Here is a 23,993-nt window from a genome sequence, read left to right as displayed (position 1 = left end):
GGATCATCATCAATATACAAATCAATAAATGTGACTGAGGTATTACTAGATTCTATCAAGAAAATAACCGACTGCAGCTCACAGGCTTACAAAGCAATTGATGATACCATACCAATTTTGAAGGTAATTGCACCTAACTATAATATAGATACCAAAGATTCTTTAGGACAATTGGACACATTGTGTAAATATATCTCAGAGAACATTGAGAAAATAAAGGAAGATTCAGTAAAGGATAAAGTAGAAGTTGAAAAACATAAATTCTTTGATGAACAAATAAAGAAATGTAATAGAGATTTTGACACACTTCTACCAGAATTATGTAGTTTGTTGAAAGAGTACAAAAATTTGTACAAAGATACCCATAAAACAAACTTTTGACTATAGATATTGACAAGAAAATGAGCAAGGTACAGGATGAGATCAATAAACTTGCAGATAATTTTGTCAAATCACCTGATACACTATTAGTTTTTGAAGAGAAGATATCAAATTTTGAGGAAGAACTACTCAAATTGAAAGGGAGAAAGAAAGGATGATAAATAAGGCAAAACATTTGAGATCTAAACTAAGTCCAAGATTGGACTATCTAGCATCTCTACGGAAGGAAATTTCTGAGACATTAATACAAGGAAGCAAAACACCAGTAGAGCATTTGTAGCATCTCACCGGTACAGTGAAGAGAATTGAGACAACAATAAAGGATAGTAAGAAGTTTATGGAAAGTATAAACTTGATTTTGGGAGATCTTTTTCAGATTATAACTACCCAGCTACAAGGTTGATTTTATGACCTTTGTCATTGATGCCAAAGGGGGAGTAGTGGGATGAGAAAGTTCAAAACATGGGAATCATATGCTCAGGGAGAGCTCGCACATTTTTGGTAACATTTTTTGGACTGCACACTTTTGAACACTTTCTGAAATTTCTCATGAGTGTTGCCATCAATGTGAAAGGGGGAGATTGTTGGTATATGCACACTCCAATGAGACATTGTATGTGATTGAAGGTTTTGTCATTGATGGCAACCTTGCAATCCTATCACACTGGCAAAGACATTATACTGACATCAGCAGATCACACTCTACACCGACATCGACACAAAAGAAAAGAAGTATATCAGCACAAAAGAAAGGAAGTATATTGGCACAGAGGCCGATAGGATTTTTGTTATACAATATTTTGTTTATTATTGTAAGCCCACTTGGAAAATTGTAAAATGACTCTTATATATAAAGGAGATCATTGTAGACATTTGAGATAGTGAGGTAGGAGCATAAAAGAAAATATTAGGCAGACCTAATGTGTGAAATATAGGTCAAGGGGTATATGTAAATAACAGAGTAGGAACCGGTACTGAATCTAGCATTGAATATGCTATTGTAAAGCAGTACAAGTTATTGGATTTGTATAATCCTTATTGTAAGTCAGTGTGACTTCCCATTGAGCAGTGAGCTCTAGGTAGTTGGCCTTCCTGCATGTGCAGGCCCCTATTGTAAGTAATATTCTCTTATTGGCCAATGAGTGAATATTGTGGGTCACAAATCCCACCGAGGTTTTTCCCACACCATGTTTCCTCATTAAAATCTTGTGTTATGGTGTGCTTTTCATGTGGATGTTCTTGATTCTATTTATTGCATTATTTATTGCATACTGGTACACTGTTATATTATGTTTTGTATGTTTTAAGTTAAGAAATTCTAATACCGGTTAGATACTGATTCACCCCCTCCTCTCAGTATCTGTGGGACCCCTAACAAGTGAGACTTCCCATTTTGTAATTGAGCAGTGAGATCTAGGCACTTGTCCTTCCTGCATGTGCAGGCTCCTATTGTAGCAGTAATATTCTCTTATTGGCCAGAAAGTGAATATTGTGGGTCACAAATCCCACCGAGGTTTTTCCCACACTAGGTTTCCTCATTAAACTACTATGTTATGGTGTTCTTTTCATGTGGTTGATGTTATCTCTATTTATTACATTACTTTTTGTTGACTGGTATATAGTACTAATATGCTTTACATGTTTTAAGTTAAGAAAATTATTTAACCAGTTAGATACTGATTCACCCCCACCTCTCAGTATCTTTGGGAATCCTAACAATTTTTATCAGAGCCTGGTCCTCTATTTTCAGAAGCCTAACAACTTGAGGAAGATCTTGACACCGGTAGAGATGGAAAACTTGATGAAGCAAGTAGAAGTAGCTCTCTCAGACTATTATACAAAAAAGTTGAAAAATATCAAACTTGAAGATGATCTAAAAGTTGCATAGGACATTATTCAAGCACTTCAAGAAAATCTTACCATCGCAAGAAAGAAGAGAAGAGAACTTTGTGAAAAGATGCAAAATGAGAATGATGAAAAGGAAACTCTTAGTGATCTGATGAATAAGCTGAAACAAGAAAACATGACAACAAAGAATGAGATGCAGGATATGACTATGAGATTTTGTAAAGCAATTGAGGATAGAAAGAAGAATGAAGAAGACTAAATGATGCTGCAAATGAAAACACAAGACTTAGTTATTAAAATGATATGTTGAAGATAGATCTGATGCATGCGCAAAATAACTCAAATGAACTCATGAGATAGAAAGGTATCTTGGAAAGAGAACTGGATACTACAAATCAGCACAAAAAAAAATTCAAGAAAAGCTCAGAAGAACTTGGTGACTTGATGAAGAATCAGAAACCTAATGGTGACACTAATGGTGTTGGCTTTGAAACTAGTGAAAGCTTTGGTACTACAAACACACATGATCATAGCAAACCAGTAAGACAACCTACTACTTATAAAAATAATGGCAATTGCTTTAACTGTAACAAGTATGGTCATAGAGAAAATCAGTGTAGATCTAGAAATTATCAAAGCACTAATACAGCCACCAGTTAATGCTCCAACTGCAACAAAATTGGTCATAACTCAAAAAACTACAGAATGAATGTAAGATGTTATGTTTGTGGAAAATTTGGACACTTATCTAATAAGTGTAGAACACAAACCGACATAGGATATGGGAAAGCTATTCAAAAAAATAATGTGACCTGTTATGCTTGCAATAAGATTGGACATATTGCAAAATTCTGTAGAAGTAAGGCATCCTTGGCAAGTAATAATGGTGCTAGCTTGAAAGGTAAAGAAAAGGTTGAAGAGGTAAAGCAAGAATTCTCAAAACAAAGGATTAGAAAGTCAGATCTAAATATTGGTAGGAATACTCCTCCACCGGTAGAATAGAGTAACACTCCACCAATAGGAGACTCTTAATCTAACTGAAGAAAATTCCTTTGAGGGTTTGACAATCAAATGTGAAACATGCTATTATTCCCTTAGCCGATGGTGAGACGTTGAAATTACTTCTATACCGACAAATAAGTTAAGTCACTACTCAAGTGGCAAGCATTAAATGTGGTAGTTGGTGAAATTAACATTATAAAACAAGTGTTTTGGCTCCATTTTCATTTCACCGAGCATTCAAATCTTCGAGAGCGCGAAAATTCCCGAGTGAAGGCATTCCAAGAAAAGAAGTGACACAATTCATCAAGAAATCATTCCTTAAAGTAGATAAAGGTATTTATAACCATGGCTTCCTCATCTATTCCTGAATTCATTGCAAACCCTACTATTGTCAAAGTTATTAAATGCCCTAGACCTGTATTCCAATTAGTTCCTGAAATTGCCAAGAAAGATGATAATATTGGTACATTTTCCCAAATTCCTAAGGGAGTAGTTTTTGCTGAAGACCCTAGAATGTATATACATTTTCATATAGAGGAATTAGGTGATGAAGAAATTAAGAATATGTATAAATCTGTAATTTGTGATGAATCTAGAAATATCAAACCTGAACACAAGCTAGTTGAAACCCTAGGATTCACTAAAATTATCAGTATCCCGGATTTTCCCAAGGATGTTATAAGGATAGTACTAAGTAGAGTACATGGTGCATTCTTTTGGTTGGACTCAGTTCACAAAATCACAAAAGAAGCAGTAAAGGCTATGACAGGGTTACCTTCCACCAGTAATAGACCTGATAAAATAAAGAAGGTCTCAAATGACCTAGTGATTAACCTAACTAGTGCAACATTTGATAAGAGATCTTTAAGGGTAAATGATGTAGTGGATATCAATGTCAGATTCATCAGTATGATCTTAGGCTAGAAAACCACACATGAAAATAGGTTAAAATCAGTCTCTAGCCTATGCATAAAGAGTGCCTATGACATGGTTAATGATAAAGCAAAAATAGATGTGTGCGAATGGCTTAAAGATGAACTAATTGACAATTTGGGAAAGATAAAGAAAGAAAAAAAGGGGACATTCAGATTTGGAAACCTACTTCTCTGTCTAATGCTACACATAACCAAACAAGTGCCTGATATTAGTAATAGAAATCTTGGTTTTGATAAACTGGTAGGCAAACAGTTGTCAAATTTACTAAACAACATGGGAGAGAACAGAGAAAAGAACATAAATGAGTATTTTCAGGCACTGAAGGCCCAGATGAAGACCAGACTCAGATTGTCACAAGCAATTGTGAACAAGTATAAGGATGAAATCTGTTTTGTTATAAAGAAGGATGAAATTTGGATGGAGGCAGTTATCCCAAGAACCATTTGGGTTACAGAAATGGGGTATGAAACTAATGACCACATAATAGAAACATATGCAAAAGCCCTCCTAGAAGCACTTAAGGAACCCAAAGAAGAGGTATTTGGTAGTGCTGAGACTATTGAACAATAAATTCAATCCAAGAAAAATGTTAAAAAGGTTGAAGCAACAATTAGAAAAGGATCCAGGCAAGAAAAAGCTATTAAGAAAGATGTACTTAAACAAACTGGTATTACTGCAGATGAGTTAGAAGCACTTCAACCGAAAATTCACCTTTCACCAGGTGGAACTTATTCAGAAAGTGACATACTAGTTGCATTCAAAAGAGCTGTGAGAAAAAGGATATCTTCACTGATATCTTCACCTTCTCCTAGAAGAACAAGATAGAAACAACAGGCAGTAAGGTCCCCAACAAAGAAATTAACTTCGAAGAAGAAAAAGGTGACTCCTAAGAAGAAGTCCATAGCTCCTATTGATAAATTACTAGATGAAATTACCGAGGATGGTAAATTGAAAAATATCAGCAAAATGTATAACACATTATCAGATGATGACAAAGATAAAGTAGAAAACAGTGTAATATGCACTTAGATATTTTAAAGAAATTTTTGATGCAAGTTGTTGATGAAATACTGATAGATCTCTACAACAGACTTGAAGCTAGGAGAGTAGGTATTATTGAACTTGATAAGAAAATAAAAATTGAAAAATTACTTGCTATACATCCTATCAACTCACCTGATGAGATAGATGAATTGATCTCAGAGGCTATCCGGTCAATATTTTCAACTGATCACCGACATGTAGCACTAATGGCAGGGAGAGTAAATGAGGTAACAAAAGAAACAACTAATGCATGGGACAGATTCCTTGTAGAGAAGGAAAAGTAGGAAGAGTATCAAAGCCCTAAACCCACCAAGGTATACCACAAGGCTAAGGGAAAAGGTAAGGTTGGTGGACCACCCAACATAAAAATAATAGACAATTTATCCCCATGACCTCTAGATACTCCACTAGTAGTTACCACTGACAATCAACTGGCTAGTGAGAGTATGGACATACCACATGAGGACACAAATCTTGATTTTGAGGTGTTATATACAATGAACATTGACACTTAGAAAGTTAATATTGTGGTAGATAAGGATTCAATAGGGAAAACAGATGTGGCAAATGAGCCATCGACAACAGATAGCACAGAAGGTAAACTGACAGGTGACAACACTAAGAAACAGGCAGAGCAACATGCTTCCTCACAGCAACAGGTTCATGCAGAGACCGTGCCACCAACCACAACTGATCAATCCAAACCTTTTCTTAGAGAAATGCAAACACAAACTGACCTACCAGAGGTCACCACAAGAAAAGAAATTTCTCCCACCGACGGAATATAGATTGTTGGTTCTTCCATTTCAGAAATCAGATCAACAAATGTGACAAAAGTTCTTTTGGATTCTATCAAGAAGATAACAGAGTGTAGTTCACAAGCATACAAAGCAATTGATGATACAATCCCAATTTTGAAAATGATAGCACCCAAATGTAATATGGATAATAAATGATAGCACCCAATGTGGATAATAAAGATTCTTTGAAAATGATAGCCTCCTTAAGAAAAGAGATATCTAAGGCTTTAATTAAAGGATAGAAAACACCAGAACAACAAATGCAACACCTCACCGGTACAACTCAGAGGATAGAGGCCACATTAAAGGACAGTGAATGGTTCACTCAGATCTTGAATCTGGTATTGGCAGACCTTTTTCAAATTGTAACCAACTGGTTACAAGGATGAAGCTCATGGAAACCACACTCAATTGATGCCAAAGGGGGAGTAGTGGTAATGAGAAAAATAATCAACAAATGGATGATCAGCTTAGGGGGAGCACATATTTTTTTGGTACACAATTTTCGGTAAGACAATTCTAGCAGATTCTTTTTTATGACACTTTTTGGATTTTTCTCATGAGTGTTGCCATCAATGCCAAAGGAGGAGATTGTTGACAAATGAACACTCCAATGAGATATTGTAGGTGATTGAAGGTTTTGTCATTGATGGCAACCTTGCAATCCTATGACACCAGAAAGACAATTTACTGACACCAACAATGACAGACTCTACACTGACACATAGAACATCGACAGTGAAAGGAAGTATACCGACACCCAGGCCGACATGAATTTTGTTTATTATATAGTTTGTAATTAATTGTAAAATCATTATAAGCTGACTTGGCAAGTTGTAAAATGACTCATATATGTATGAGATCATTATAGAACATTTTGTACAAAAGTAGATAGGCAAAATAAGGCATACCTATTATGCGAATTATACGTTAAGGGTTTATGTATGAAATAGAGCTATAACCGGTACTGGATCTGGCATAGTAGATGCTATTTTGAAGCAAGACAAGACATTGGATTTGCATAATCCATTTTGTAAGTCAATGAGACTTCCCATTTTGTAATTGAGTAGTGAGCTCTAAGCACTTGGCCTTCCTGCATGTGTAGGCCCCTATTGTAGCAGTAATATTCTCTTATTGGCCAGTAAGTGAATATTGTGGGTCACAAATCCCATCGAGGTTTTTCCCACACTGCGTTTCCTTGTTAAACTATTGTGTTATGGTGTGCTTTTCATGTGGTTGATGTTATCTCTGTTTATTGCATTACTTTTTGTTTACCGATATATAGTATTGATATGCTTTACATGTTTTAAGTTAAGAAAGTTATTTAACCATTTAGATACTGATTCACCCCCCTGTTTCAGTATCTTTGGGAATCTTAAAATTCTAGTCATAGCTATGAATCTAGATCTACTAGAGAAGTTGATGATGAAGATAGTTTAGTTGAGCTTGAAGCATTATTGGCCAAGCAATTGCCTAGAGGTAGAGGTAAATATAGAGGCAAATTACCTTTGAAATGTTTTGCATGCAACAAGATTGGACAAATTGCTGCTAATTGTCCTAATGGTGATAATGAGCACAAATGAGAGAAATTCAAGTACAAGGGTAAAGGCAAAAGAGATTGTCTTATTGTTGTTGATGGTGGTATCACTAATGAGGAATTTGATGGTGATGCTAATGAAGATATTGTGTTTGTAGCCATTAAAGAAGAGATGTCAGACCAGAAGGAATTAGTATCCAGGATGGATAACTCTGATGATTGGATCATTGATAGTGGTTGTTCACATCACATGACCGTGATGAATAATGATGAACAATAGATACCCCAGTTGGTACTTAGAGGGGGGCGATTGAATCAGTACATGCAAAAACTTCCTCAACAACTTATTAGGTTAAAGCAATACCAACTGGTTGTCACCATTACTAAACTTAACTACAACAATATCGGTTAAATACAATAAGACATCAGACACCATAAACTGATAAGTCTGAACACTTGAAATACGATCAATACTTGATATCAGCTTCACCCATAAACATATGCATGTGGTATACTAGAAATACCATAACCTATTAACTCTGCATGCATAATCTTTCAACCAAATAATTCATAAACATCACATGGAAAATGCATAACACATAACACACAAATTTTTCATGTGGAAACCCAAATGGGAAAAACCATGGTGGGGATGAATACCCACAAGATTGTTTTTGAACTCTTTTGAAGCTCATCCTGTTAGGAGCCTAGTCCGGTTAAAGACTTTACAATAAGTTTCTTCTAGGAATCAATCCTATTAGAGATTTCCTAGTTAAGGGATGGCTATATACCCTATTAAAGGTTGAAACCCTGTTAGAGGTTACCTCGCTAGAGGATTTGAGGAACTCAATGATCTTGAGTCACCTGGTTATAGGTTTTATAATAAGCCTATTAAATCTACCTGGTGAAGGGATTTTCCAACTATTGAAATGATTAGAAGATAATAGGTAAAAATTCTGATCTGATAACAACACTACATGCCAAGGCAGATCCTTTTCATTTCCTCTACTCTACAATCACACTCTGTAGTTTTCCACTCACTGGTCTGGCAAGTATCTCATCACTCAGATACACACAACATTTTCCAACAACTTTACAATAATAAAAATCATTGAACTTATAGACAACAGTTAGGTTGGTAGCATAAACCCTAAACCCTAAACATATTAGGTTTACAAACATAGGCGGTCCAATCCTGGCCGTCCAAACATATTGCATAGAGTATTACAATTTCATATAGATCGTAAGACAATCTGCATCATTCATTCATCACCGCACATGGGAATCAGTAACCCATCACGCTCTCTTCTCATATCACTAAGAAGAATGATCATTCCCAAGGTAGACTTCAAATGCAGTCAATCTTCTCATGCAAGATCCTCAAGGAAATCCTTCATGCGCACAAGGCTGACATGGCACCTCGATCTCATTCATATTTTTAGCTAACTCATCATAGAGTATCATCAGTTGCATCACACAAGAAAGATTGCCAAACTAATAACCCTAGAGCTAAGACTACCAACCGATATTCATACTTAGTGAAACCCTGACACTGGTTCACTACATCTCCTCATACCTCTTCATACCGGTTCACCAACTTCTTTCAATCTGCATACCGGTTCACTTATACTTATTGACATCAATGACAACATACATTATCATCATATACACATGTTGGTTCATCATATGCCAATAATATCCAACACACCAATGATTGGAGCAAATTTATTTCTCTTGAAGGAATTTAATGGCGGAGTTGTAAGATTTGGTAATGACTCACCCTACATTATTAAAGGTAAGGGAACTATTTCTCTTAATAGAAAGAGTAGTGTAGATGATGTCTATTGGGTTGAAGATCTAAAGCATAATCTTTTGAGTGTGGTGCAAATCAATGACAAAGGATACCCATTGGAATTTAAAAATGGTATGTGCAAAATCTATGACAATAAAGGTGAACTGATTGCAACCAGGAAACAAACTAGGGTAACTTGTTTCATCTTAACCCTAAAGTCAGCAACTGCTTGATTGCAAAGATAGATGATAGTTGGCTTTCGCATAGGAGATTTTGTCATATAAACTTTGATAACATTGTTAAAGTGAGTAAGTCCAAGATAGTGAGAGGTTTGCCTCAGTTGGACAAACCGGTTAATATTTTGTGCAAAGAATGTCAGTTGGGAAAGATGACATCCTCAACTTTCAAGAGAATATTTTTCAGCAGAAAATTTGTTAGATTTGTTTCATACAGATCTTTGTGGACCAATAAGAACAAAAAGTATTCAAGGTGATAAATATTTTATGATCTTCACTGATGATTGCTCAAGGATGATGTGGGTCACATTCTTGAAGGATAAGAATTAAGATTTTGGTAAGTTCAAGGTATTTAGGGCCTTAGTTGAGAAAGAGAGTAGTAAGAAGATAAAGTGTCCAAGGATAGATCAAGGCAGTGAATTTACTTTTGAAGAATTCACTAGGTATTGTGAAGAAAATGGTATCAAATGATAACTTTCTACACCAAGGACACCACAACAGAATGGTATCATAGAGAGAAACAACCGGTCAGTTGTTGAAGCTGCTAGGATGATGTTGATACAAGGAGGTGTAGCAAAATTTTTTTGGAGAGAATTTGTCAGCACAACTATCTATACTATGAACCAGATTCTGGTAAAGAGAGGCAAGGACAAGACTCCTTATGAATATTGATATGGTAGATCACCTTATGTTAGTTATTTCAGTATATTTGGAAGCAAATGTTTTATTAAGAGAGGTGATTATATCAGAAAATTTGAGGCTAAAAGTGATGAAGGTATATTTGTTGGTTATTCCACCATGAGTAAGGACTAAAAGTGTTTTGACAACTAGCCATGGAGAATTGTTGAGAGTGCCAATGTTTGAGTGGATGAAATTCCTGAAGTCTCAGAGTAAACTAGTTCAGAGAAAAAGGATGAAGATCCTTGCATTTTGTTTTTGGAACCAAAATCTATGAAATCTAAAACCAACAAAGCAAATACTGATGTACTAGTTCAACTAGAACAGATAAATTCAGAAGAAGATGATGATAATGAAGAAGTTTAACTTGAAGATAGTGATCATGTTATTCCAAGATATGTGAGATTGAATCACAATCCTGAAGAGATTATTGGGGATAAGGATGCTGGAGTACTAACCAATAGAAGAGTCAAAGAGAATGATTGCAAAAGTGATCTCCACTATTGAACCATGAACTACTAAGGAAGCATTTGGTGATGATCATTGGGTTAAAGCTATGGAGGAGGAATTCGATCAAATTGAGAAGAATGACACATGGACTCTAGTACCTCAACCGGTAAATAAAAATGTGATAGGTACTAAGTGGGTTTTTAGGAACAAGTTGAATGAAGATGGTGTTGTAGTTCACAACAAAGGTAGGTTGGTTTGCAAAGGTTATGTACAAGAGGAAGGAGAAGACTGGAAGGTGTTAGAACATTACTTGCATTTGCAGCACACAAGAAATTTAAGCTATACTAGATGGATGTTAAATCAACATTTTTGAGTGGGATTCTTGAAGAAGTATACATTGAGTAGCTAGATGGTTATGCTCTGACTGATGAGAAAGACATGGTATGCAGATTGCATAAAGATTTATATGGATTAAAGCAGGTACCTAGAGCATGGTATGAAAGACTTCATACACATCTGATGAAGATAGGCTTTCTGAGAACCAGTGATAGTAACATATATCTCAAATCTGAAGGAGATAAAATACTAGTCAACAAAGTATTTGTTGATGATATCATATTTGGGCGTAATGATGACATGAGCAACAATTTTGTAGATGAAATGAAAAATGAGTTTGAAATGTCTTTAGTGGGGGAAATAAAATTTTTCATAGGCTTGCAAATACATCAAATGAAGAATGGTATTTTCATCACACAATCTAAGTATGTGAAAGTGGTCTTGAAGACATTTAGCATGAGTGACTGTAAACCAGTTGGGACACCTATGGTTACAGATTGTAAGCTGTCTAAGGAAGATGAGTCCAAATCTATTGATGAGAAGGAATACATGTCAATGAATGGAAAATTGCACTATGTTGTTCACAATAGACTAGACATAGCTCATGCAGTTGGCATAGTTGCTAGATTCCAAAAGAATCTGAGGAAACACATTTGATAGCAACCAAAATAATTTTTAGATACTTGGAAGGCACTATTGATTATGGTTTATGGTATCCATATGGAGGAAATTTTGACTTGAAGGTGTACATAGATTCAGATTGGGTAGGAAATGTTGATGACTAGAAAAGCACAACCGGTGGAGCATTTTTTCTTGGAGGAAGACTTGTTTCATGGAGTAGTAAGAAGCAGAGTTGTACTTCACAATCTATTGCTGAAGTTGAGTATGTTGCAGCTTACATGAATTGCACACAGGCTATATGGATGAGGCACATTTTGGAAGGTTTTAAGATGAAGATTTTAGAGCCTATAAAGATTTTATGTGATAATACAAGTGCCATAAATATTTCCAGAACCCTGTTTTGCATACACAAACCAAGCATATTGAATTGAAGTATCATTTCTTGAGGGAAAAAGTTCAGAATAAAAATGTGATCTTAGAGCATGTTTCTACCAAGGAGTAGCTTATAGATATTTTTACTAAACCTCTGCCTAACACTTCTTTTGAGTATCTTAGAAGTCAGTTAGGGGTTGTCCCTCTTCATGAAGTCAGTTAAGTATAATGTAGATTACATTAGTCCCAGAGCTACTTGCATAATTTTATAGAAGGATTAGTGTAGAAGTGGATGTATTCCGTAGGGGGAGCCTCAAGTTGTAGAATGTTGATGATGCACAGTGAAATTTGACATTACATGTTTTAATTTCAATTTGGCATTTTTGTCAAAGGGGAGAATAATTATGTGATTATGGGAAGGAGAACTAGCGACAAGCTAAAGACATAGAGAGCATGGTGAATACTTGGTAATGTAAACTAGGATTCCTAGTCACAATCATACAACAATCAATGGTGTTGATATTTGTATTGCCATCAATGCCAAAGGGGGAGGTTGTTGGAATTTGCATGAAGATTGCATTAATGATATGTTATGTTGTCATTGATGTCAAATAAACTGGTAATGATATTGTTGTAATATTGTTACTATAACTAGTAGGAAGAATTTGTGGAGTGAACTGGTAACTAGTGTAAACCTTATCTATTGATGTAACCGGTAAACCCTACATGTTGTTTTTGATAAACCCGAACCAATTAAGTTTGGTGAATTGGTTATAGTGGTTTATGATCTGATGATGAGAGGTAATGATGATGATATGCATGATTATTGCATGAAGACAATTCTAGGAGATTTTGGCAAGTTGTTGTAATGGTTTTTATCTAGGGAATGAGAAAATGTATTGCATCTAATGCAAAGCATGTGATGAGTTTCTAAGTTCAATGAGTGGTGATCAAGGAGTGATCAAGGTTTTCTTGATTGATGTGCAGAGATTGCTATGTAATCCAACGGTCATACTTCAACTGAATTTGTTTGTGATTTTGATGAGAGTTAGGTTTTTGTTGTGTTATCGACCTGATTGATTTGTTTATAAGGTCGATGAAGTTGTTTAGTTTCATAGAGTTGGCATAGAGTTGGCAAAGGGATAGACATAGTTCAGTTGAGTGTGTGGTTGCCAAACTAGATGATGTATCTATAGTTTGAGTAAAGGCAGATAGGAGCATGAAATGGATTTGATCAAGCAAGTGTAGTCCTATTTAGAGAGATCATAAAACCCCTATTGTTTTCTAACAATTACAAAATAATTGAAATCCCCTAACCGGGTAAGCTCTAACAAGCTTGGTACTATTCAAATCTTCTAACAAGGTGGTCCATTAGATTGGATTTTCAAATCCTCTACCAAGGTTACTCCTTATAGGGTATTGCTTCTAACAAGACATTTGTAGTCAATCCCTTAACTGGGTGATTCCTAACAAGATTAGTTCTTAACAAGACTTTTTTAAAGCTTTAATAGGCTAGGCTCCTAACAGGGCGAACTTTAGAAGAGTTCAGATAGTTATCTTGTGAGTTTCATCTCACTGTGGTTTTTACCTATTTTGGTTTCCACGTCAAAAATATTTGTGTCAAGTGGTGAATATTTTTGTTGTTATGTTTTCATGGTTGATTTACTTAACTACTTAACTATTTTGATAAGTCATGATAACCGAAAGCATTGAGAAATGAAGAAGTTGTTTACTATAAATTTGTGGTAACAGACAACTGGTTTATCTTATGAGTTTTTATCTTGACAAAGTTATTATTCTAAGTTTATTTTGAGAGATTGATTGGTGAAGTTTGTATCAGTTTTTCTATATACTGATTCACCCCCCCTCCTCTCAGTACTTGACTAGATACTTATTATTTCATCATTCCATCAGATTACTCCTAATAGGGTAGAGCTCCTCATAGGGCTAAGGTAAAATCCCTTAATCGAGTGACTCCTAACATGGTCTAGTCTTAATCGGGCATATTGTAAAGCTCCTAACTAGGCTAGGCCTTTAATCAAGCACATTCTGAAAGAGTGCAAATATTTTGTGGGTTCTAATTCCCATTGCGATTTTTCCCATTTGGGTTTCCATGTGAAAAATCTCTGTGTTCATGTGGTGATGCATTGTTGATGCATGGATTTGATATCATTACTTTATTTGGATGTTGATGAACACTTGAGTGAATGGTTTAGTAAATCTGCTAACTGGTATGTTTGAGTAGTTAACGGTACTGATTTTTGAAGTGTTTTCAAAGTATTGCAGATTTGTTTAACTACCGGTAACTACCAAAATGAAGATCTACATCCAAGAATTGAGGCCAATCAGCAAAGATAAAGTTACAATTGATTATTTGATAGGCAAGCTTACTTCTTTTGAGTTAAATAGCTTTGACAATAGTATACCTAAAGTAGAATCTTCTTTCAAAGCATTAGTATCTAATGCACCGGCAATAAAAGGAAAGGATGTCTATAGGTTAAGTCAACATGGCGATGGTAATGAAGGAATGGATGATGAAAGCAACCTGATGGAATTTGAAGCTTTACTAGCTAAGAGACTTCCTAGAGGCACTGGTAAGTACAAAGGAAAGCTTCCTCTTAAATGTTTCTCTTGTAACAAAATATGACATATTGCTACAAACTAATCTAACAACATGATCAAAAGGAAAAGTTCAGAAAGTATAAAGGAAAAGGAAAGAAACAATGCTATGTTGCAGTTGATGAAGGTGTTACTGATGAGGAATCTGATGATGAAGATAATGAGGAAACTATTTTTGTAGCAGTTAAGGAAGATCTCTTTGACAAAAAATCTTTAGTATCTCATATTGACAATAGTGATGAATAGGTCATTGATAGTGGTTTCTCACATCACATGACTAGTGACAAGAAAAAGTTCATATCACTTGAAGAATTTGATGGTGGAGTAGTGAGATTCGGCAATAGTTCACCATGTATGGTAAAAAGTAAAGATTCTATTTCTTTAAATGGAAAAAGTAATGCTGATGATGTGTATTGGGTTGAAGGATTGGAGCATAACTTGTTGAGTGTTGGTCAACTAAATGATAAAGGTTATCATCTTGAGTTTAAGAATGGGGTGTGTAGGATTTTAGGATGCAAAGGAGAATTGATTGCTACCAGTAAATAGACAAAAGGTAACTTATTTCATCTTAACACTAATGTTAGTAGTTGTTTGGTTGCAAAAGTTGAGGACACTTGGTTATGGCATAGAAGATTTTTTCAAGTGAATTTTGATAATTTGGTTAAGGTCAGCAAGTCAAGTATGGTTAGAGGGATGCCACAACTAGTTAAACCGGACAATATGATTTGTGAAGAGTGTCAGTTGGGTAAGATGACTACTTCCTCTTTCAAGAGAAAACCATTTTCTTTTGAAAATATTTTAGATTTGGTGCACACTGATTTATGTGGTCCTATGAGGACTAGGAGTTTTATGATGATAAATAATTCATGATATTTACTGATGATCATTCAAGAATGTTGTGGGTTACATTTTTGAAGAAGAAGTCTGATGCTTTCACCAAGTTTAAGGCATTCAAATCCTTAGTGGAGAAAGTAACCGGTAAGAATCTTAAGTGCCTAAGATTTGACCGGGGTGGAGAATTCACATCTGCAGAATTTGTGAAATACTATGATGAGAATGGAATCAAGAGACAACTATCTGTACCAAGGACACCAAATGAAATGAAGAAAGAGTTTGAGATGTTTTTGATGGGTTTGTTAATGTTTTCCATTGGGTTACAGGTCCAACAGCTAGAAGGCATAATTTTTATCTATTAGACTAAGTATGTGAAAGAAGTTTTGAAGACTTTTGGGGTGGAATATTGCAAACTGGTTGGTACTCCAATGGTGACAGGTTGCAAATTATCAAAAGAGGATGATTCACCCTCTGTAGATGAGAAAGAATATAGGTCTATGATTGGAAAAATGCATTATGTTGTTCACACTAGACCGGATATTGCACATGTTGTTGGTTTAGTTGGTAGTAGTAAAAAGGATATTCAGGTATCTGAAAGGATTAGTTGATTATGGTTTATGGTATCCTTATAGAGGTAACTTTTCTTTGAAAGTTTTCATAGATGCAAACTGGGCCAGAAATGTCGATGATCAAAAAAGCACAACCAGTGGAGCTTTACTTCTTGGAGGTAGACTAGTATCTTGGACAAGTAAAAAGCAAACTTGTGTATCATAGTCAACTGCATAAGCATAATATGTGGTTGTATCTATGAATTGTACAAAGGTTATTTGGATGAGACATGTTTTGGAAGGTTTTAAGTAGAATATGACCGAATCGGTGATTATTTTTTATGACAACACTAATGCTATAAATATTTCTAAAAATCCAGTGTTACGTGCAAGCACTAAACATATTGAGTTAAAATATCACTTTTTGAGGGAGACGGTACAAGAGAAGCAAGTGAGAATGGAACATGTGTCTAGCAAAGAGCAGTTAGGAGATATATTCACTAAACCTTTTGCTAAGGAGATCTTTGAATATCTCAGAGGCAAATTAGGGGTTATACCCCTACATAAGATCAACTAAGATGCAGGTGATGCATCAATCCAGTAGACATTGAATATTTTTCACTATGGATTGATGAGATGTGGACTACTCCTCAGGGGGAGCAACTAAGATGAGGTTAGCAGAGATGATGGAGACATAAAAAACAACGATGATGTTATAAGATGCATTTGCACCTTTGGCATTGTTGTCAAAGGGGGAGAAGTAATATGACTGGGAGTAGACATGTGAGAGGTAATATAATTGACAGAAGGTCATACAAAGGAGGAGAAGAGAAAATGAAGCATGATGAGTTTGATAATGATTCTTTTAGTGTTACCATCAATGCTAAAGGGGGAGAATGTTGGCATGATTGGCATAACTGATGATGATGTTGACATATTGGTATAGGGACTATTGGTGATGATATATTGAAGGACTATTAGTGATGATATAGTTAATATGATAAGGAGAATGATGGCATGGTGATGTATGATTGGTATAGATTGAGATATTAGTTGGTGACTTGGTGAACAGTTTTTTGTGTTGTCATTTATAGCAACTATGGCAATTATTTATTCTTGATTACTTTGTCATTTAGGTTTACTAGTGTAACCTACCTGATAATGGATTAAATTGGTGAGATGAACTGTGCAACTGATAGACAAACTGGCAAATAGGACTTTAAGTGGTAAACGTGAAACATTGTTATACTTAAGCCGTTGGCTCTGAAGATTGATGGGGAATTAGGTGTTGCAATTTGAAACATGTGTTTATATCATTGTAATGGGTCTATGACCTAAACTGCCTCATGTTTTGATAACCGAAAGTCATGTTTGTGATTTACTGTTGTATTTTAGGAGGGTTTTAGAACTAGTAACAAGATCCCTTAATCAGTGATGCTTTATGGTTTGGTGGTAAATTTGATTATGTTCATAACTTGATGGTGACGTAAAACAACCCATTTGAGAAAATAAAATATTGTTTTGGTGCAATTAAGGATGGAATTTATTGGGAAACAATAAAGAGCATAGAAGAATGTTTTAAGGGTTTGACTTCTTATAAGATCGATGTGCGATGTCGTGTTATGATTATTCAGCTGTTGAAATTGTCTTGATATTTGCTGTAATAATCTGTATGATGATTTGTAATAATCTATGATGATCTATGATGTAAATTCATTTGAATCTTGATTTATCTAGGTTTTTGTAACTGACAAAGATGTAAAGTGTATTTAGGTCATTTTTGATGAAGTTTATTGTGTCGGTAATTTGAGAAAATAGTTTGTAGCTGAACCAAAGGTGCGTGTTTGCAAGAGTGAAGAAGATTGGATCTGAAGTGGATCTAAACAAGCAAGAAGGAAGTGCTATTTCTAGATCATTCATCTATTGTTCCCTAACAATTTCTATAGGTTCAAAATTCCTTAACCGGGTAGGTCCTAATAGGCCTTGTTCATGAAAATCCCTTAATCAGGTAGCTCAACAACTTGAGTTTAAATCCTCCTACAAGGTTGCTTCTAACATGGAAAAGCTTCTAATAGAGCTCATATTGTAAATCCCTTGACTGGGTGAATCCTAACAGGGTCTGCTCCTAACCGGGCTAGGCTCCTAATAGGGTACATTCCGAAAGAGTGCATTATCTTGTGGGTACTGATTCCCACCGTGGTTTTTCCCATTTGGGTTTCAACATGAAAATCCTGGTGTTCATATGGTGATTGATTTATGTTTGTGTTAATTTAATATCTTTCTATCGTAGGCATGATATGGAACACTTAAATGAGCATTTTGGTAAATCTGATTAGTATATTGATTTCAGTGGCTACCGCTACTAGTTATGATCTATTTTGGTGAAGTATTAATTAGTTTGGTTTAAGATTTTAGTTTGTTGTTAATAATGATTCACTCCCCCTCTTAGTATTAATCGGATCCTCTAAATAACAAGGTTTCCCTATGGAAACCTTGAATGGGGAGGTTTTTAGAGGAATTTCTAGTGCATTTAAGAATTTTTTGTCCATTGATGTGATGACTACTACGAGAAAGTGTCTAGTTTTTGCTAGAATATCTGTAGGTATATGTTAATTTGTAGATTTACCTTTTGTTATTGATATTAGCTCTAAACTGGGATCTTGGACTCAAGCTATTCATTTCAAAACCCTCCCTTTTGTGTGCTTCACTTGCAAGGAATATGGCTGTTGGGCTAAAAAATGTCCTTCCTAGGCTCCCCATAAGATGAAATTTTTTTAGAAGGAGAAACAAAAAATGGGGCTGGCGTCAAACTTTGACAAGAATAAAATAGTGGATGGGAAATAGGGTGTTTCTAGTTATTGGTTAAGAAATTTTGTTCTCTCCAAAATGTAACAATATTGACCCTTAGCCCAGGCAAGAGTAGAAACTATTAACAACACTTGGAGAAGTTGCAACTGTTTCTACAACTTTCCTCTGAATTTGAGAGGTACAACTCCCTCTTATGATATAAATTTAGGTTTTTCTTGGTATTCTTTTAACTAGAAAGTAGGGAAGGCAGTAATTTTAACAAGAAATCCTTAAAGGGAAAGAAAAGGGAAAGATGTAACATGCAAATAATGAAAGAACTTTCCCAACTAACCACCGACAAAAGCCACTATTACACAATATTTATTCAAAGATAAAAACCATATAAAAATGATTAATGGAGGAAAAATAAGTACTTCAATAACTTAACGCATATAAAATTGAATAGAAAAACATCTAGATAAGAATAATGCAAAATAATCTATTGTAGCACAAATTCTAATCATATCAGATAAACTATTCATAAATTTCTTTACTTGGTATTAAAGTAGCTAAATTAACTTCAAATTTCATTTGTCCTTCAGAAAACAACACAAAGTTTGCATTCCCAAATCCCCCCCCTCTTTACTCTACCTTTCTACCCCTTTTTATAACTAATATCCATTTTCCATTTCAAAGTAACAGTTTCTGGGAGGGTAACGGTCTTCAAAATGACCGTTTCAAAGATTTTCCTAAGTAAAGCATAACTCTCCAAAAAGTAACATTAAACCCATACCATAAATAATCCTAGTTCTCTATTCCCTCATCAGGTACTAGATTCCTACCTACAATTTGATTTTCAATCATCTTGGCCTTCATCTCTTCTTCAATCAATACCTAGAGAACTGTTACAAATTCATCTTCATCCTATATGTATTCTTGAGCAAAGTCAGTCAAATCAAAGAGGATATTGTCTTGCATATACTCAACATCTGGTTCCATAACCGAAGCTTTCCCTTTGAGCACCATATTCCTTGTTTTCTGAAGAGCTAAATAGGTCAGTGTTTCTTCTCACAATTATTTTTTCTTGCAACCATTGTTCATGATTTTCGGAATGCTCCACAATTTTACCTAATAAGGCAATTGTCTTTCTCTATTTAGAAAAATCAGTTTGTTGTTTCCATGCAAGAGCATACAACCCTTGGATGATATTTCCTTGTTCATTTTTTCAGCCAATTTAGGTTAAGATCAATAACCAACAACTGGTTATCACATGAAACAACCATTTTGACAAAGAAAACTCTTGATAGAATGCGTTACTTTGGCTAGCTTCAAAGGATGGTGCATTAAATTTCATCTACAAAAGGTGATATTACCAAATGCTATGACTCATGCCGCCAACTTTACATTCCATTAGCCATTTAATTAGCCATTATTGAGGCTACTTGAAAATTTACATTTGATTTGTTCCTTGGGAGTCGCGTAGTGTACAACAACCAGAGAATGCAACAAGAGATTTTTGAATTATTTGATACCTAATATTAGCACATAAGGTAGTATTGGTCATCAAGAAGAAATGTGAATTTTGAATGGTTGCAGTTTTGTGGATGTCACCTGATCATTTGATAGACAATGGTTCTTCTTTTGGAATCATGGTATTAGATCAAATTGGAACTTAGGAACTTTGAAACATGGTTCCAACATATTAAGGTATTACTAATTAAGGTGTTGCTGACAAAACATAAGTGAGCATTTGTGAATTTTTAAAAAAAGAGGGGTGCTAACAACTGGCTTTGACTAGGGACAAGGACTAAGAGGACACAACAAGGAACCCAAAATTTTAAGAAAGACCAATGCATTATCCATTAGGCCACATAGTCAAAGGAATAACAGGAGAAAATAGAGCTATTTGCAAAGGAGTGGAGGAAAACAAGGCAATAGACAAAAAGAAAACAACATGCCAAAACTGTTTACAAATATGCACAGGGGTAAGAAACCCTTACCTCAAGAATGTCATAGATAAATCATTTAAAACCATTGACAAGATGGGAGAAATATGAGCCTCTACAGAAAAGTGAGATATGGCCATGTAGCTAGCATGAAAATAATAGCCACATCGTGACTATTGGGATTTTGAATTTTAAATTGATAGAATGCAATAAGTTTTTGAATACATACTGGTGCCTAAAAATCCATTCTTCACCAGAAACCTCCAAATCGCATACCACTTCTTCAAGATCAACGAGAAGAATTGGTTCATTCCTAGTTACGCTTTTTTTGACTTCCTTTTAACATGTAAATAAAGTACTTGAAATCAAACACTCTTCTTGTAGTTTGCAGGATGAATCAACTTCTAAATATATGACTCCCAATTGTGGTTTTTGAACATTGCATTCTTCAAGCATGTAGTCAAATTTGGTAAAATGGCTTCTTCTTTGTTTGCAAAAATGAGATCATCACTTGGAATTGTAACATATAGAGGAGGCAACTCACTAACAACTTCATTTGATTCAATCATTAGACTATCAAGCTTTTCAACTTCATCCCTATGCATGCATGCTCTATTTGTTGGACTAACATCACTGGTAACATAAGTTTGAAAAGGAAGCATGTGGGACTGTATTAAATTTATTCTAGGAAAATATTTTATCCCCTTTTGCAAATTCTCATGTTTCTCATCAAGAAATATAAAACATGAATATTTAGGTTGCATATATGCCACCATGCAAAGATTTGATTGTTCCACTTCTCCTACACTTATTGGATTTTCTGAATTTTTCTCAACTTACTTATACAATAAATTAATGTCATCAATCATTGAATCATCAAAAACAAAAAATTCCATGTCTAGATCATGATTCAAAGACCCTTTTCAACCTCTTCAAAAATATCTTCTACTGTTTGACCCACTTCATTAGTATTAAAGGTAGAGACTTCATACTTAGAAGGAAAAGAAAATCTACCTATTGCATCATCCATACCTTTTTCTGGTTTATTGAGGTCACTAGGCTCAATCCAAATTTGCACAAAATCTCATTCTCCAAGAACAAAAAACTTATAAGAGACCCAATCTTCACATTCTGGTCCTTTTTTTGTGCGACCTTAACTTTTAAATCTCATTTGTGATTGATGAGTTTTACTTGATTGATGAGTTTTACTTAAACGTGATCTTTTAGTATATGAAATTTGTGATGCACTCTTCTTAGCAACAATATAGATTTGTGATCTTCTGATGGATGCAACCTTTTTTCTTCTTCTTTAGTTATGCTTTCTCTAAAATCTTTCCACAATGATTGAAGTATTCTATCATCTTCAACCCATATCTCCTCAAATGTTGGTACATGTCTTCTTTTATATTCAGGCTTATTTTTCTGAGTGGTCAGTTATTGAACCATTTTCTAAGATCCTTAAATTAAGCAGAGTCGCCAACCTCCATTATAGGTGAGGAAATCAAAATAAACAAAGAACCAATCTTTCAATTCCTAGGATAAGGCGACATTTTTCTTTAAAAATTTAACTTCTTTCAATGTTCCCAATATATTTGTCAAAAATCTATTGGTTAAAAGATTTGGTTCTCTCCAAAATGTAACAATATTGACCCTTAGCCTAGGCAAGAGAACAAACTATTAACAATAGTTGGAGAAATTGCAATTGTTTTTACAACTTTCCCCTGAATTTTAGAGGCACAAATCCCTCTTATGATATAAATTTAGGATTTTTTGGGTATGCTTTTAACTAAAAAGCAAGAAAGGCAAGACTTTTAATCGGAAATCCATAAAAGAAAAGTAAAAGGAAAGATATAACATGCAAATAATGAAAGAACTTTCTCGACTAACCATAGACGAAAGCCACTATTACACAATATTTATTCAAAGGTAAACACCATATAACAATGATTAATAGAGGAAAAATAAGTACTTCAATAACTCAACACATATAAACTTTCAAAATAGAAAAGCATCCATATAAGAAGAATGCAAATTAATCCACTGTAGCACAAAGTCTAATTATATCAGATAAATTGTTCACAAATTTCTTTACATGGTATTAAAGTAGCTAAATTAACTTCAAATTTCATTAGTATTTCAAAAAATAGCACAAAGTCTGCATTCCCAAAATTCCCCCCTTCCTTTACTCTACCTTTGTACCCCTTTTTATAACTAATATCCATTTTCCGTTTCAAAGTAACGGTTTCTAGGAGGGTAATGGTCTTGAAAATGCTCATTTAAAAGATTTCCCTAAGTAAAGAAGAACTTACCAAAAAGTAACATTAAACCCATACTAAATAATCCTAATTCTCTATTCTGTCATTAGGTATTGGATTCTTGCTTGCAATTTGATTTTTGATCATCTTGGCGTTTATCTCTTCTTTAATCAATACCCAGAGAACTGCTACAAATTCATCTTCATCCTGTATGTATTCTCAAGAAAAATTATTGAAATTGAAGAGGATATTGTCTTGCATATACTCAACATTTGGTTGCATCACCAGAAATTTCCATTTGAGTACCATCTTCCTTGTGGGTATGTGCAGGATCATGAGGGGCCAAAAAGTGGTGATATTTTGACTAAAGTCCTGATTAATAGGTTGATGAAAAATATCTATAAATTTCAAACGATGTCACATTTTTTGAATCTAAAACATGTGTCACATTATATTCTTTGTATACTATAAGATTAAAAAAACTAAAATTGAATTTCATAAAGTTTTGACCAAGTTATGGTGGTTAGACATACAAGTTTTTTATATTTTAAAAAAATTGTAGTTAAAAAATCACAATTAATTATTTGTTTAAAAAAAATACAAAAAAATATGTGTCACATCCGGACATGAGTCTTCTACTTATATATAAATTATTATTTAAAAATATTATGACTTGATTGTGGCTAGGGTGGTTAGACAAACATCTGCTTATGTTTTTCCTAGGTTTTTTTTACTATTGCATTGAAATTTTAAATTTTCATAATATATATATATATATATATATATATATATATATAGAAAACAAGTAGTAGCTTATAAACTACATTCAATTTGCTATAGATTCTATTCTTACATATTTTTAAAATAATGTTGGTAACTTTTCAATTTTTTACGTCAAGTTGCCTAACTCTATTTTTCTAATTTCATTGCCACTTAAGGGCCTATTAGGTCCACCATGATACTGCACATAC

Source organism: Cryptomeria japonica, chromosome 8 (assembly GCF_030272615.1).
Source record: "Cryptomeria japonica chromosome 8, Sugi_1.0, whole genome shotgun sequence".
NCBI classification, from domain to species: domain Eukaryota; kingdom Viridiplantae; phylum Streptophyta; class Pinopsida; order Cupressales; family Cupressaceae; genus Cryptomeria; species Cryptomeria japonica.
This window is presented reverse-complemented; position numbering follows the sequence as displayed.